This window comes from Arachis stenosperma, chromosome 7 (genome assembly GCF_014773155.1).
Source record: "Arachis stenosperma cultivar V10309 chromosome 7, arast.V10309.gnm1.PFL2, whole genome shotgun sequence".
Lineage (NCBI taxonomy): Eukaryota > Viridiplantae > Streptophyta > Magnoliopsida > Fabales > Fabaceae > Arachis > Arachis stenosperma.
Window position 1 is genome coordinate 8913802 of NC_080383.1, and position 17361 is coordinate 8931162.

General features: G+C 33.9%; 1 long non-coding RNA gene across 2 annotated transcripts; it reads right to left on the minus strand.

Annotated features, from left to right (window-relative positions):
- Positions 1-4925: 4925 nt before the first annotated feature.
- On the minus strand, positions 4926-8463 carry LOC130941865 (uncharacterized). Of its 2 annotated transcripts, XR_009070727.1 has the most exons (5): positions 8326-8463; positions 7963-8099; positions 7754-7872; positions 5830-6052; positions 4926-5164 (listed from the first exon to the last, which is right to left on the minus strand). It is a non-coding gene; the product is annotated as an uncharacterized LOC130941865 (long non-coding RNA). The 2 variants fall into 2 exon arrangements; XR_009070728.1 differs by lacking the exon at positions 8326-8463 and having other exon boundaries at positions 7963-8161.
- Between the last annotated feature and the right edge of the window lie 8898 nt (positions 8464-17361).

The window sequence follows — 17361 nt, forward strand, 5'->3', positions numbered from 1 at the left end:
TGCCACCAATACTGAGCTTCACCTTGCAACTGATAAGTTCCAAACTCAACCCATTGCTCTTCAGGAACCTACTGTGCCTGTAATGTCCCTTCCATAGCCTGAATCCAATTATCTGCATCAATAGGATTTGAGGTTCCCCTAAAAGTTGGAGGGTGAACTTTCAGAAATGTAGCAAGTGTCATTGGAGCGCCCTCGTCACTATTGTTCCCATGATTACCCTGATTTATCTGATTACCCAGTGCTTCGGCTGTCGCCTGCATAGTTGCAGCCATATTTCCCAAGGCAGCCATAAACTCTACTGAATCAGTCCCTATAGGGGCAGGAGTAACGGTGCCTGTCCTACCTCTACCTCGCCCGCGACCGCGTCCGCGAGTCGACATCTGGTCCCTATACACACCAAACAAGTGATATTAAGTTGATCAGTCTCAATATCGCAGGTCTAATGCTTTAAGTTCCAAATGCATGCTAACAAACGTTTATGCCATATATATCAATCAGATATCCTAATAGCACATAAACACATACACAGAGAATACACAGAAGTACAATCAGTCTATCTTTCAGGCTCTATAGGAACGAGCTGCTCTGATACCAAAATGTAACACCCTACCACACTAAGCTTTATGCTTAAGCCATAAAACAGAGGTTGTGTGGTATTACGACCTCTAAAATAAAATGAGCACATATAATAGCAGAAGAATTATAATATGCTAGGAGCCTTAAAGAAAAGAGGAAACAAAATCGTAAAATAAAAGTGCAACGCTCAAGGAACGGGTTAACCTGCGTGCTAAGAAAACCATAACTATTAAACATATGATAACAAAAGTAGGAATAGAGTGCCAAAGATACAAAATAACAAGCTCCTAACTCAGCCTGCGAAGTCAAGACTGGCCGGAGAATATTTACATATATATACATACATATCCAAAACCCAAAAGTACATATACACAATCCTGCCTCTCCATAAACCTCTAGAAGGATCAAAAGAGCAAGTTATGCAGAGAGAAAACCAAGTACATATATACACATCATAGCATAACAAAATAACCCTGTAACCACTCCGCTTCAAGGGTCCAGACGCCTAACGAGATGCCTCTCGACCTGCATATGAAAAATAACAACATAGTATGGAATGAGAACCGGAGGTTCTCAGTATGGTAAAGGTGCCACACACATAATATATAAGGTCTTGGGAATGCCAGAGGCAATCCTAAAACGCCGACACTCATATTATAGATCTTAAAGTATTAAACAGAAGCCATAAAAGGTGGTTTACTAAGGATATTTAAACCTAACTTAACTTAACCTTAAATCTAAATCCCATTCTGCCATTCCTCCTTACCTCCAACTCCATCATGCATTTACACAGACAACTAAACAGACAAAGGCAAGCACAAGAAGGTTACAAGTACTGTAGATAACAAATATATATTTAACATGGCAAGTACATTTAGGCACACCCAGTTAATACACAAGCAAGTAATTCAAGTAATATGCATATGATACATGCCTGTTCTATGGCTGATGAGACTCATCTATCGGTTATCCAGCCAACCCGACAAGTCTGAATTGTCCTTAGACTGTCCCCCGACGTGCATCCCCAAGAGTCTATGCATAGCTTTTTCTCAAATAATCAATATTACTCAATGGGGTAACATTTTCGGGAATTTATATAGTGCCCGGTCACACTTACGTCGTAGGGTCAACAGAGTATCGAGTTTTCAACCTGGTATACGTGGTGGCAAGCCATGGCATTTGATCCAGGGAATCTCGTATCTCAGATTATTCAAATTCATAAGCCATATAAATAATTTAATTATAATTCATCAACATCCACATCATTCTCAATCGCATTTCATTCATCATTATACGTCAATCATATCAATCCTTATCCTTCATTATCACGCCTCCCATTCCGTCCATCAATAGTTCCAATTCAAAACATAATTTATTCTTTTCTAAATAAATCAAACTTAAAACATGCTCATTTTCTTAATAACTCTAAATCAAATCATATAACCCTTGAATCTAAATCTTTTTAAATAATCATATAAACAAAATCTCTAATTTTTTATAAAATTTCGGCAGCATCTCCTCTAAAACTCGGACTTTGCCACCCTTTTCGGGTCCAAACCTGCTTTCTTTTCAATTCAACATACCCTTCCTCATCATCATAACAGTCACCACAATAAATCTATCTCAGATCAACAATTATACTCATACCATATTCAAATCCAACAACCAAAATTCAACTAAGGATCATAGTTCACTAATCCCAGGCTTCTAACACAAAATACCTCAAATCAATAATTCACCAAATTATTAGTTAATCAACAAGTACCTAACCAACTATGTTCATCAACAATAACATTCAACCATGATTCTCTCCAAATTAACATAACAACATTCACCATCCAAAATTAATAACTAATTATCCAATAAACTTCAACCAAATATATTCATCGATAAATTACTAAACATTAAACATACACCTGCATTCCAACTTATCCTATAGTCATCTAGCCTAAGTTTTCACAGAACATTATATATTAAATGCAAGAAACCTAAACCATACCTTGGCCGATTTTCACGTAACGACCAAAGCAGATTATTTAAAACCAAGGCAGCCCCTTCAAAATTCAACTAATCAGCTTCCTCCAAGTTCCAATATTCACAATTTCAAGCTCCAATTATTTATTCACAACATAATACACATTCATAACATATATATATCTAATTTAATACTCAAAGCTCAAATTCAAAGAAAATAAAATAGAATTATCGTATCTTTTACCTTATCCAAACTTCACATAAGCAAGAGTGAACATTTTCCTCAAGCTAATTGGATCCTAAAACATCAGAAATCAAAGAAATTCAACCTTCCTATTAAAAATTCGAAAATTGGGGGGAAAAGAGGGCTGAGAGTGATTAAACAAGTTACCAGTGAAATTGTTCCGATAGAAATGTAGAGCTCGACGCGGTGGACGCGTGGCCACAAACGGTGCGGCAATCGGAGCTCAGACGGAGAAGTTACGGGGATCGAAACCACCGTAAGGGTTTTCGGCAAAGTTCTCATCCTTCCCTTCCCTGGAAGCTGAAAGCTTCATTTCTGTTAAAGTGAAGGGAAGAAAGGCTTTGGTTCACTTAAAAGGGCTGGTCCGGTTGAACCGATAGTCCGGTTTGGGTTCGGCCCGTTCGGTCCAATCTTAGACCGTTTTTTTCAAAATTTGTGTCAAAATTTTCGTTTCAACGAGCTCTATCCTAATTTAATATAATATTCACATTTCTAATCCTCCTTATTAAAAATTAATTTATTGACTAATTATTTACTAATTTAACCGGGATTTACATATAGAAAAATGGTTTCTTGTGAGAGGTTAATCATGTGTTTGGATCGAGCCATATTAGATTGGTTGATCGAGTTTATAGGTCATGCCCAAAACTATATATATATATATATATATATATATATATATATATAAAACCCTTTCTTTAGCATAAGGATGACACATGAGTAGGATAGAGTGAATTTTTTTTTTGTGACTTAAATAAACTAAATAAAGAAAAATAAAATAAACAAAATAAAAGAACTGTTTAAATAGAGGGACAGTCCCATTTAAGACTATTCTTAAACTCCTCTCAAGATGAAAGAAATTTCACATGAGAAAGTTATAACTTAATCGTCATCTTTGTTATAGTGTCTGCCACCGTATTTACATCTCTCATGATCAAATGAAAGTCAATACGCCAATTTCAATGCATGATATTTCTTATTTTAAGCACCAATAGATCAATAAACTTAAAACTATCTTAGGTGATTAATAACAAAATTAAACGTTTTTACACAATTCATCTCACAAATAATATTTTATTGACGCACATCCAAAAATAAAATGGGATTTAAATTTTACCTTTAATCATACTCGCGAATTTAAATTCTCAACTTTGAAATTTATTTATACTCTAAATCTCTCAATATCCGACTTTACTCGATTTGCAAAAGCAATTTATTTGTACTTTGATACAATATATAGTCTTTCTTCCATAATTTATAATACCAAATATTATATATTTATGATTAGTGAATTGAATTGCTTCTTTAGTGGCATGATGTATTTGTACAAAAGACAGATATTTAGATTTAAATTTTTATTCGCTCATCATATATTATGTATTTGTGCAAATAAAGAAAAGAATTTAGATTCAAACATTTACTCCCTCGTCGTATGTATATATTATTTTATGAACATTCACGCTATATTACTACAAGAAAATAAGCTTTTTGTCACTTTTTAAAACGTGCAAAAAAATGTCAAAAAGTGTGTCGATAGTTTTTTGCTATGCTTTTTGAGTTATCAACATGCTTTTGAAAGGGTCACATCCGCCAGCGTACCAATCACTCTATCGCCACACTTTTGTAGATCGATCGACATGCTTTTTTTGCTGGCACGCTTTCATCTCTTACCACGCTTAAAAAGCGTGGCCATAGATCTTAACCTATAGGTACACTTGAGAAGCATACCAAAAAGTGTACATATCGCCACGCTTTTAAAACATCGATCCCAGAATGTTTGTTTTGGGTACTCTTTAAAAGCGTACCGATGGAGGAAGATATGGCTACACTTTTTAAATGTGCCAATAGGATAAACATATGGCTATGCTCCAAAAGCGTGGCTATTTATAAATACGAAAATATACGGCTACGCTTAGAAAACGTGCCAATAGATGAGGATATGGCTACGCTTTTAAAGCGTACCGGTTATCAAGTTATGGCCATGCTTATTAAGCGTGCCTATTGAGCCCAAAATTAAGATATAGCCACCCTTTTTAAGTGTGGTCAAAAGTTCGGTCAGGATTTTTTTTTATTAATCTTCCTAATATTTCGTGCAAAATTCATATATAATTTTAAAATCATAGACCAAAATAATTATATATATTGAACTCATCCAACATATATATAAACTTTCCCATAAAAAAGACATACATATAAAACTTGTCACCACAAAAGTAGATTTTGATGATAAAGTACCAAAAAGTAAAGCCATAAGAAGTAAATAAGAATTGCAATTCCAATAAGTGTCACATATCTACTTCTTTTACAAAATATCAAATTCCATGAGTAGTGTGATTATTTATTATGAGCTCCATTGTTTTTACCACTGCCCTGCAGAATTTTAAATAATCTTGTGTTAGTGCATGTTATAAAGGCTACTTTAATTAAGTCCAACAAATTCAATTCCAAATCCAAATTGATTAAACATAAAAATGGCAAGACAACTTTAATTAGGTCCCGAAATAATGTATATTCAGCTATTAGAACAAAAAACACAAATCAAACACAAAAGAAATATCCCCTATACAAAGTCACAATCATATGCTTCCCTTGGCACTTTTTTATCTAGCAGCATTGATAACATACCTAACCTAATTCAACACATACTTTGTTTGAATAGAAACTAAGAAAAATAAAAGGTTAGCTCCTGCAATAAATTGAATTGAACACATATACTTATTGCATTCTATTTATCTACAAAAATTGAAAGAAAAATTCATGACGAAGCAGCAAATTAAGCAATCAACAGTACATATTCACCTTAAAAGTAGAAATGAGGCAGGAAACTTGCCAAGGCCAACAAATAGATGAGAAGATAAAGCACAGAAAAATTTATAGTTAAGCAATCAACAGTACATATTCATCCAACAGTACACTACAAGAAAATTCAACAACCAACAGTACATATTCAACCAGCAACATAAATTCAACATGAAAAACAAAATTCTATAATCTAAATCAAGGGAATGACAATAATACAAGGTTAGGACAATTACTTATATCATCGGTTGGTGGAATGTGAGTTGCTTCGGAGGAGTGAAGAGTATTTCTTGGTCTACTACTTGAGGCATCCAAAGGAGAATTTTGGACTGCTTGCACTAAGACTGCTACCTCTTCGTCACTCATTCCAGGATTGAGTTGGTGCAATATCACCTTTAATATACCACAAATACCGTCCATCTTCTTTTCTAATGATAAGACCTTATCGTTGTAGTCCACCTTCAATTCTCACATAACAATATAACAAAATAATTTCTTAGGTAACATTTCTAAACAATAAAACTTCAAAAAGAAAATACTTCAAACACCAGAAAACTATCAACATATTTAACTTTCTTCTTTTTCCAAAATCGTAAAAAGATCTATAGTTACATTACTGCTGCTCATATCTTACCAAGCAAGCTTCAAATTGAACTTGGTATTATCCAAATATCACATTAAGTTAACACACAATTCCACAGAGCTTTAAAAAACAGAAAAGAAAAATAAAGATAGAGTGGTTTTTACAAATTTCCTGATTCCATATGTAAAAAGGAAATAAAAACAGAAAGAGAACAATATAAAAGCTACTTGTTAGCTAATTACACATAAGAATTCTAAATTCCCATGATACTAAAAACCTTCACCGTTCACCAACTTCACAAAACAGTAATGGCAGAGTTTAAAAAGAGCTAAGTTTTCATTATTTATATCAGCTACATGATTTTGATTAGCATCAAATTTGTTTAATCCCATCATTTCCAACACAGCAAACACAATAGCATTAATAAAGAAAATGGCAGTGCCTAATTTAAGAAAGAAAGTAGAAACATTGAAGGGTGATGTCAAATTTTGCTTTGATAAGCTTACATATATTGCAAGAATTTTTACTTAGAATTTTTTCACTTTATTATTTACATTAGAATTAACATAATATTCATATTCAAATTGAAGTTAGCATCACTTAAGCCTTCATTCGGAACAATTTGATGCTATTTGGACTAATTTTGGTCACCTCGTCCTTTAGATCTCAAATAAATCGAATTCTAAATCCCGATAATATAGCTAAATGGACAGAAGAAATATAATGCATTATCACTGATAGAAAATTTTGGACATAACTTTTACTTTCTTAATCTAAATCTAAACTAATAACAAATGAAAAATGGCAATTGAAAACCTAAGTAAATAAAAAGTTAAGCACTTTTTTTAAAGAACAAAACAAATTATAGCCTACTAACAACATAATCAGTATTGCAATGCCTTGTCCCAAAAAGAAAAAGAGTTATTAGAAAGAAAAGGATCTTTGTCCATGCCTTTGTCCCAATGAAAATTAGAGGTAGGCAATAAATTAAAGAATAATGGAGATAAATTAAACTATCTACAGTAGTAAATCTTAGACCTGGTTGAAGTTGTAAAGCGTATATGATTACGATCACAATTTACTTAGGTATACCTCTGTATTTATTGAAGATGAATTTTATGGGTTGCTTCGTCACTGTGAATATATAAACTAATGACAGAGTCTTGTACTAATAACTGTTAGGAGGAATGAACATGGAGTAGTAGTTAAAGGAAACTAGCTACCTATAGCTATTGTGGTGGCAAAAGGAGATCAGTGGTAGGTGAACACATGACAGTTTTTTCTTTTATCTTGAAATTGTTCTTCTACATTTGCGGAATTGGGGGGGAGTGGGCGTTATGAAACAGAGAGATGAATTATTAAGAATAAGAAAGGTGGAGAAGGAATTGAAGGAGATGGAGAAAGCGGTGAAGATCGGAGATATGAGCACTTTTTACATGTGTAGTACTATAGTGGGTCCAAAACACCGCCACGTCAATCGGTGGGGGTTTCATTTAGAATCATCTCAGCCCAAAAAGTTTGATAAAACAATAAGGAGGAACAGTATAATAGTAGAAGGGATTCTAAGGGTAACATACATTTGAAGATGAAGTTTTCAAATCGAGGAACTGAACATGAATAATGAATCTCCCTAGAAGTGGAACCTCAATTCCCTACACAAATCCTTCTTTACTGCTCAGCAATTTGTTTTTTACCTCTGCATCAAAATAAGAAACCATTGAAATGTTAAAGCAAAAACAGAGGTTACGTTATTTCTTGTTGTATTTCAAAATAGAATTAAGAAAACCTAATTGAGCCAAGGCCTTGTGATCTTTCGTAGAGCTAAGCGGGCGAATGACGAAAGATGAAACTGGAAGAAGATTATTCCTTGCTTCCGAAAACAACTTAACACAAGAAACTCTGTTCCTCTCCACAGATAAATGCCTGAAAAGATAAGATAAAGTGAGTGATAATTATATTATTATCAAGAAAAAAAGAAAGAAAATGGAGGAAACTGCTAACTTGTCTACTTATAAAGCTGCCCTATATTTCTTTTAGATTAAAAATAAAAAAAATTATAAAGAACAATAAAAACAATCAACAATGGTGACATAATTCCTTCAAGTAACTGACATTCTCCTAAAAATCAAACTAGAAAAGACGAACTTACTCCCAAAGGTAAGCATGTATTTTGAGCTGTCTAGGAGATCCCTTAATTTGCTTTCGCTTGAATTATCTTAGCTAGAAACCCCATGAGAGCCTCATTGACCTGAACTTGTTAATGAAACATCATTAGAAGCTGTAACAAAAATGAAGATGACAGTTAATTCAAATAGAATTAAACCTATAAGTCCCTAAGTTATATATTTTTTGGTGATTGAATAAATTAAACAAAGAAAAACAAAACAAATAAAATAAGGAACTGCTTAAATAGAGGGACAGTCCTATTTAAGAGTACTCTTAAATTCCTCCCAAGGTGAAAGAAGCTCTACATGTGAAAGTCGTAACTTCATCGTCATCTTTGTCATAGTATTTGCCACCTTGTTTGCATCTCTCACAATCAAATGAAATTCAACACGCCAATTCCAATGCATGATATCTCTTATTTTGAGCACCAATGGATCAATAAACCCAAAATCATCTTGAGTAACAAGACTAAATGCTTCTACACAATCCGTCTCACAAATAACATCTCGTTGACCCACATCCCAAGCTAAGAGATATCCTCTCCAAATAGCAAACAATTCTCCTTGAAGAATACTATTACTCTCAATCATTCCTAAACACCCCCTTTGCCAACTCCCATTACAATCTCTAATAACACAAGCAAAACCAACACTATCACCCGAACCAAAATAACTAGCATCACAATTAATCTTAAAAGTACCAATGGATGGGGGATTCCAAAAACCATTTAGAGTAGAGGGAATGGACATACGTTATAATTCAAAAATATTCCTAAGCTCCTTTTCTAAAGTTAATGCCAGACAAATCACTTTTTTCGGAGGCCAAATTTTGTGGGGATTAAAGATGTCATTATTCCTTGCTCGCCATATCCACCAAAGTCCCAAAAAGAACTTGAACGGATGCTCTCTGCTATGATACAAGAATCAGCTCTTCAATTCCAAAGGATGACAAGAAATATCCAACCTATGCCAGACAAGCTGAGCTTTTGGACAATCCCGAATACAATGTAAAATTGATTCCTGGCTAGAAAGACAGCTTGGACACCTATCCGATGACGACATTCCTCTTCTAAAGCGAAAATTTGTAGTAGGAAGAGCCTCCTTAAGACACAACCAAGCCAAAAACTTATGCTTTTCCGGAACAAGTTGACGCCAAAGCCAAAGCCAATTATCCCGCTCCTCCCAACCAAACAGCTACTTACACAACCACAAGTAACCATTGCGTGAGTCATAGACTTTGGCAGCAGACCTACTCCAATACCAACCCACTTCCGGACCTGCTTGCTCATTTGGATTGTAAGAGAGAATATTACCTTTCAGATTTTGAGATAAAGGAGAATAAATAGTATCCAAATGCCACCTACCAACCGACCAAATATCCTGTATCCGAAGATTCGAATCAGAAATGTGAACATAATCCATCTCATTAGATAACCGCCTTTCTCTCCGCCAGCTAGAAAACCAAAAATTCTGGTTCAAATCTCCAATACACCAAGCAAACCCATCCTTTAACACTTCTCAAGCCTTGCAAAGACACTTCCAAATGGGAGAGTCCTTGTTCTTAGGATAACTAAAACAGTCATATAGAGATGATTAGTATTTGACATCCAACAATTAGACCCATAGCTTGTTTGGCTGCTGGAAAAAAGTCCAAACTAGCTTTCCAAGAAGAGCAATATTTACACAATATGGATCTCTAATCCCCAAACCTCCATATTTTTTTGGAGTAACCAGTACCTTCCGACTAACAAGATTCAATCCTCTTCCATCAACTTGTCCTTTCCAAAGAAAATTTCTCATCATAGACTCCAATTTACTAGTGATTCCTTTGGAAAAAATAGAGACATGCATCTGGTACGTGAAAATAGCGGCGGCAACAGAATTAACCAAGCAGAGTCTACCAGCCCGATTGAGTAAACTCCCTTTCCAGCTTGCTAGCCTACTCCGAATCTTATCTAGGACACCATTGAAAGCTGAACGAGTCACCCTAGAATGGCTAAGGGTAACTCCAAGATACTTGCCCAAGTCCTAGACAAATCTGATAGAGGATACCCCAGTGAAAACCTCTTTCCTTGTTGCAGAGACATTCTTGGAGCAAAGCGCTTTAGATTTCTCCACATTAATCTTCATCCCAGATGCTTTGCAAAAAGTCTCTAAAACCAACATCACATTTTGCACTTGTCTCTTTGTAGCTTTATAGAATAGAAGCAAGTCATTCGCAAACATTAAGTGGGATATTCTTGGTCCCCCTCTAGAAATAGCAACCGGCTCCCACAAGCCCAAATCAACCTGATGACTAATAAAGCATGCCAATCGCTCCAAACACAACACAAAAAGATAGGGTGACATAGGGTCTCCTTGTCTAAGACCTCGGCTAGAAGTAAAGCCATTCAGACGATTTTCATTCCAAAGAATAGATAAGGAAGAACCAGTGACACAATTCATAATCAAATTAAGTGTAGGAATAGGAAAACCAAAGCTCTTAAGGGTATGAGCTAAAAACCTCCAGTCAACTCTATCATAAGCTTTCTCCAGATCAATCTTAAAGGCCAGTGTGCCTTTCTTTGATTTAGTCTTCTTCATAAGGTGGAGGACTTCTTGAGCAATAATGATGTTGTCAGGAGTTCCTCGTCCCGGAATAAATCCTCCTTGAATCGGGCCAACAATCTCCGCAAGATGAGGACGAAGCCTATTAACAAGGACCTTCGTGATGATCTTGTAAACTACATTGCAGAGACTAATCGGTTTGAAATCTTTCATAGATACCGGTGATTCAACCTTTGGAATAAGAACCAGTAAAGTCTCCAACATTCTCGGATCAAGAGTAACACCGGAGAATGTCTGCTAACCATCTTCCAAACATCAAGACCAATGATCTCCCAATATTCTTTGAAGAAGAAAGCTTGAAACCCATCAGGACCCAGAGCTTTAAAAGAGTTAATGTGAAAAATAGCTGTTTTCACCAAGGCAACCCAGATCAACATCATCCAAATGACAGAATAAGCTTTTATAGAAAGACTCCACTTCTTGTATTCCTATCCCCGAACCTTACCCACTACTCTCTAGACTTTTGGAACCATAGGAGCTCTTCTTGCACTAGAGTATTATTATAATCATCAAGCAACTATTGCTCTTTCTGACGCAAATAAATACTATCCACCACTTCCAAACGCTTTTGTAAATAATTAATCTGCTGCTCTAATTCACATTTCTTAACAAAAATGTTACCAAATACCTTCGAGTTAAACTCTAGTGAATTATTCTGTACTTTCGAAAACTTGCCATGAATCCCTCTATTACTAGACCACCATGACTGGTTCACAATATCCCTATACCCAGGATGAGTTGCCCAAGAAGTAACAAATCGGAAAGGTCGATTCCCTTAAGGCTGAGGACGACCTTTACAATGCACCAGAATAGGGCAATGATCAGACTGAAGCCTATTTAAAACTTCTGCATAAGCCTCTGAAAAGATAGATAACCAACTACTATTTATACAGTAAGTTATATATAATTTACTGTGACAAGTGATTTATGAAAGGTAAATTAAAAAAAATTAAAAGAGTATAAAATAGTATAAAAAGGAATAAATGATAGCTATTTTGCTATTTTCTAATATTGCACATTAGTTAAAACAGCAGAAATCATTCAATAAAAAGCAAGAACTAACCACTAATCAATTCAATAAAACTGTAGAAAACATTCAATAATCATCTAATAATCTCCAATTTTCTTAGTTACAAATTAAAACAGCAGTATACCAAGAGCTAATCACTAATCAATAAAATGAGTAATTGGTACATTTATCAAACATTCTTCATATTTAGAAGATCATGAGTGCATTTCTTTCTTTCAAGGAGTAAATTTTCAACACCACAATCTTTTGAGGGTTAAATTAATGGTTTACTCCGTTAACTTACTTTCCCTTCAATATGAAACTCTCACATACCTAAGGAAAAAAAATGCAACAATGATTATCAAATCACAATGTTCCTAAATAAGGACAAAATCTACAATGCAGAAAAATAAAATGCAACATTAGTTATCAAATTAACAATTGATTCATTTTTTCCTTTCTTGTTCACATATTCGTGTTTGTTGTCTTATTAGACCTATTTGTGATATTATTTCACTCATCAATAAAATTTGATCTATATTTTGCCAAAAACAAAATCAAAAACAAAGACAAAACAATTGATTCATATTTTATTAAGAAAATTTAAAAAAATCCAAATAAGTCAAGAAACGAATGAAGAAACGGCATCGATTCTGGAATTAGAAAACGAAACAATGCACGAACATAAAAAAGAAAAGCCTCAATCAACCAAGGAAGCACAGTAGACCCAAGACTCGAAGTTAACTCAACCGCATTCCCTCGAAATCGATGGCCCCCATGGTGAGAATTGACGGATCCACGGATTCAGGTCATGGCACCCCTTGGCCGGCGCGACAACCTCGGACAGAGAGGAGCACCGAAACGGCGTCGTTTGCGATGGCGTCTGTAACGTCGAGAAGTTCCTGGAAGAGAGGAGCAAGAAACCTAATTCTACGACTGAGGTCAAAGCAACGAAGATGATGATGAAGGTGGAGATAAACGATGAAGATGGCGTCTGTAACGTCGAGAAGTTCCTGGAAGAGAGGAGCGAGAAACCTAATCCTACGGCTGAGGTCGAAGCAATGAAGATGACGATGAAGGTGGAAATGAACGACGAAGGAAGGGTTCGAGAGTCCAGATGAAGCTGACGGCGCGGTTTAGGGTTTGAAAGTGAATTTTAGGGTTAAAAGTGAATTTGGTAACAATAAGAAACTAGTGTTGTTGTTATCATTTTCAGGGTTAAAATTTGAAAACTTAGAAAAAAAAAAGTTAAGTGTGAAAAAAAATCGTTGAAAACTAAATTTTAGGGGAGGGAACTCTATTGGCACGTTTTTTTACGGTGCCAAAATAAACAAAGGATGGCCACGCTTTTAAAGCGTGTCGGTTTCTCTTTATGGCCATGCTTTTTAAGCGTGACAAAAAAAAACGTGGCCAAATTTCAAATAAATGGCCACCCTCGTAAAAGCGTGCCGATTTTTCTCTATGGCCACGTGTTTCAAGCGTGACAATAAAAAAGCGTGGCCAGACTTCAAATAAGTGGCCAGTCTCATAAAAGCGTGTCGATTTTTCTTTATGGCCACATTTTTCAAGTATGGCAAAAAAAATGGCCAAATCACAAATTAGTGGTCACCCTCGCAAAAGCATGGCCATTGACCACTTTTGGGCACGCTTTTAAAGCATGACAAGGAAAAAGTGTGCCGATAGGTCTTTTTTTGTAGTGTATTAAATAAGATATGGATTGAGAGGATAGGATTGTCTTGACATTCAGACTCAATCCTACTTGCTAATTGCTAGAAATTGAGTTATCAACCTGTTTTAATTATACTAAAGAGGATTAGATATTTATAAGAGAAAGTGTAGGGGATCAGCATTTATATTAAAATTTGGCCAGTATTTAACCAGTAAAAAAAAAGTGAGTAATTTCATATTATTGGATGAAATTTCATACCATTAAAAATATTAATAATGACTAATTAGTAGCTACAAATCACAAAATTTACTGATTAATTTTTTTAAAAATTTATTTTAAATTTTTTTTAGTGAAATTTCCTTTAGTTTTGTAAACATTTATAAATAGAGTAAGGATTTTATAGGAAAAAAATTGAATAAGGATTTTAACTTTGTGTTGCATAAATGAACTTGATTAGAATGATTAATAATTAAATTGAGTAGAGTAATTTATGAATTTGAGTGAACATTAATTTAGTAATAGCAACATACATCTTTATTATAGAGCAGGTATTACAATTTACAATAGATACACTATAGAACACAAGCCACAATACAACAAATGATGAAAAAACTAAATGCAAAATACAAAAAGATTATAAAGACAAACAAAGCCACAACACCTTATGAAGCAAGTCTTCAAATGGAATGTTACTTTTCTGCCATTCTTGCATCTAATTCTCATGTGCTTTTATATTTGGTCGCTATTTCAATAAAGATTTTATAGTTGTTATTATGTGAAAATATTTTATTTTAATTATTGGATAATAAATTATAGAATTTAATTTTTATATATTATAAAAATATTATTTTTATTTAAAATTTGGCCAAATAAATAAATTATACTTTTTAAACAAAAATTTTATAAAAAAAATATTTTTGTATTTTTATTGAAATAGCTGCCTTTATATTTATGTAGTTATAAGAATAAGTAAAAGTGTAAAACTATATTCAGTGGGTCATGCAGATTTTGACTTCTATCACTTTCGTTGCTTCCGCCTCAACAAATTAAAGTGTGTTCTTTCCTTTATATATCTTAAGATTATTGTTATTAGTATACTTACATAAATTTTAATTGCAACATCTTAATTTATAAATATATTAAACTAATTAGTAACAATTATTTAAAAAAAAAAGATAATTGTATATATTATTATTTATTCCTTAATCCTCATAATTCAGAAGATAACGGTTATGTCTCGAAAAGTTATTCGAAACATTTTAAATGAAATTTGATCAAACAAAATTGCCTCCACTTTTCTAGAACTCGCACAAAATCTCATAAAAAATGGTGAGAGGTCGGTTACATTAAATGATAAATACGAGTACAAGTAAAGTTAGTGAAACAAATCAGAAAAAGGCTATAATTCTAACACTCTTAGTTTTATTTATTTTATTCTTGGAGAGATATTTATTTGACTTGAGTGTCTGAGTTTTTTTTTGCAGATTTTACATCCAAGTCAAAATTCTGAGGAATTCTCACCATCATTGCTTAAGAGAAGAAAAAATTATCATCGAACAACAGCAACGAGCTATATTTTGGAAAAAATATCATAGACGGAATATTATTAGTAATTCGTTTTTACAGCAAATAAGTGTGTGTTAGCTCATTTTTTTTATATCCCAAAAGTGTAGTAAAAAATTTCTAACGATAGAATCTCAAATGAAATAGAGCAATATTGTTTCAATTCTGCTGGATAGACAACGAAAAATACAGACAACATGAACAATGTGCTGTACTCTAAACCCACTAAAACAAAAAATATTCCACCACAATCCTAGTCTTTCACTTTCCACCTTTCTCTTCTTTTGTCACAGTTGCTTCACTCCTCCTTTCCGATGGAGCCGTCACTAACGCACCTCACTGCCGTCGCCACCATCTGAAGAAGCAACGCGGCACGTCGCTGCTGCACCTTATTCTCCCATACGTCGTTCCGCCCCTGTGCTTCTTGCAACCGCCACTGCTGCTGCACATTCTTCTTCCCTGCGTCATACTTCCTGCTCTCGACATCGCGGTTGCACCTTCTTCTCTCCCATGCGTCACACCGTCCCTGTTCTCCCTGCAAGCGACGCTGCGGCTACGCGTCTTCTTCTCCCTTCCGTTGCACCGCGACCGTGCTCCCTGCAAGTAATGCCGTCGTTCGTCCTCTTCTCCCCTGCGTTGCGCCGCGTATTTCGGACAAAGAAGTTAGTCCTCCTCCTTGTTCGGTCGCATTTTTGTGTTGCGTCGCATTTGAGGAATCAACGCAGCCGCGCTCGTCTGTCCCGTGGTGATAATAAATGCTTCTTTTCATGTTTTTGGATGATTTTTTAACGATGGATTGAATGTTTCTTTTATTTTAGGTGGATGTTACTTTGCTGTTAGAGGGATGTTTCTTTGATTTTAGGTGGATAAATGCTTCTTTTCTTTTAAGAATGATTTTTTTTTTAATAAAAGATGTTTTTTTTATTTTAGGTGGATGTTTCTTTCAAGAGGTTGACGCAAGGGCGGGAGCGCAATGTAATGGAAGACGGCAATGCTAGGGAGGAAGAGGCGACACCAGCGATGAGGAGGAAAGAAGAAGATTAGAGTGGAGACATAACAAACAACACTGAGAGAGTAGGGTTTGTGAGGTGAGTAAAAGTAAAAATAAAATTAGGTTAAGTTTTGATTATAATTATTAAAAGTGTTTTTAAAAATTAAGTAAATATTCTTTTTTAAAATTTGATTTTTAAAATTAATCAAACATTTTTTTAATCTGTTATTTATATTAAAAAAGTATAAACGCTGTCTCCTGTATTTTTTCTATTGTTTCATGCTAAAGTCATATAATTTGATTAGTAATAGAACAAATTTTAATTAACATCTAAATAAGAAGTAATATTTTATTTATCCCTTCTTTATTAATTTATAAAATACTATTTCATACAATACTGTTATTATATATGGCTTTGGCCAATTGTTTTTGAGAATGCCACTATATATGCTTATATAGTGTATGTATTAAAAATATAACGATTAAATAATTGTTAAGGCTTAATGTTGCATTTGCTTGCTAGAAAAACGCGCATATCCTGGTCGGCGAACTTTCTAGAGTATCTCAAAACCCAGGACTTAAAGTAGAACAACGGTCGCAAAAAGGGAACTTTTTTTTTTATAACTGAATAAAATAAATTAATTAATTACCGAACTTTCTTTTTTATTATTTATCTTAGTAATAATAAGGGGATATTAATACATATATTTTAATTTATTGTTACTGTTAACAAGATAAGATTATATTTTAGTATGATTTAGATTAATTTAAAAGATAAAATTTATATAATTTGTTATGATTTTTATTATATCAATTTGATATTTATTTTTTAATCTAATCTAATTTTATTTGAAAAGATTGCGATGTACATTGATTAATTTTTGAATTGAATGTAACTTGATTGAAAGTATTGCGATTTGGATCAAAATTTAAATTTAAAATTTAAAAAGATTAATAGATATTAACTAAAAAGATATATTCTTTAATTGAATTCATATTGCGTTTGCTTACCGTATAACTGTCTTCTCCTTATTCCTATAAATACTTCAAATTAGACCCCCCTTTCATCAAACAAAACAAAAAAGTCTCATCACTAATCTCTCTTCTAAGTTCTAATTATTGTTACAATTACAGAAACCCTAATTAAGCTGATTTTGATTTTTGAAAATCAACCACCAGCC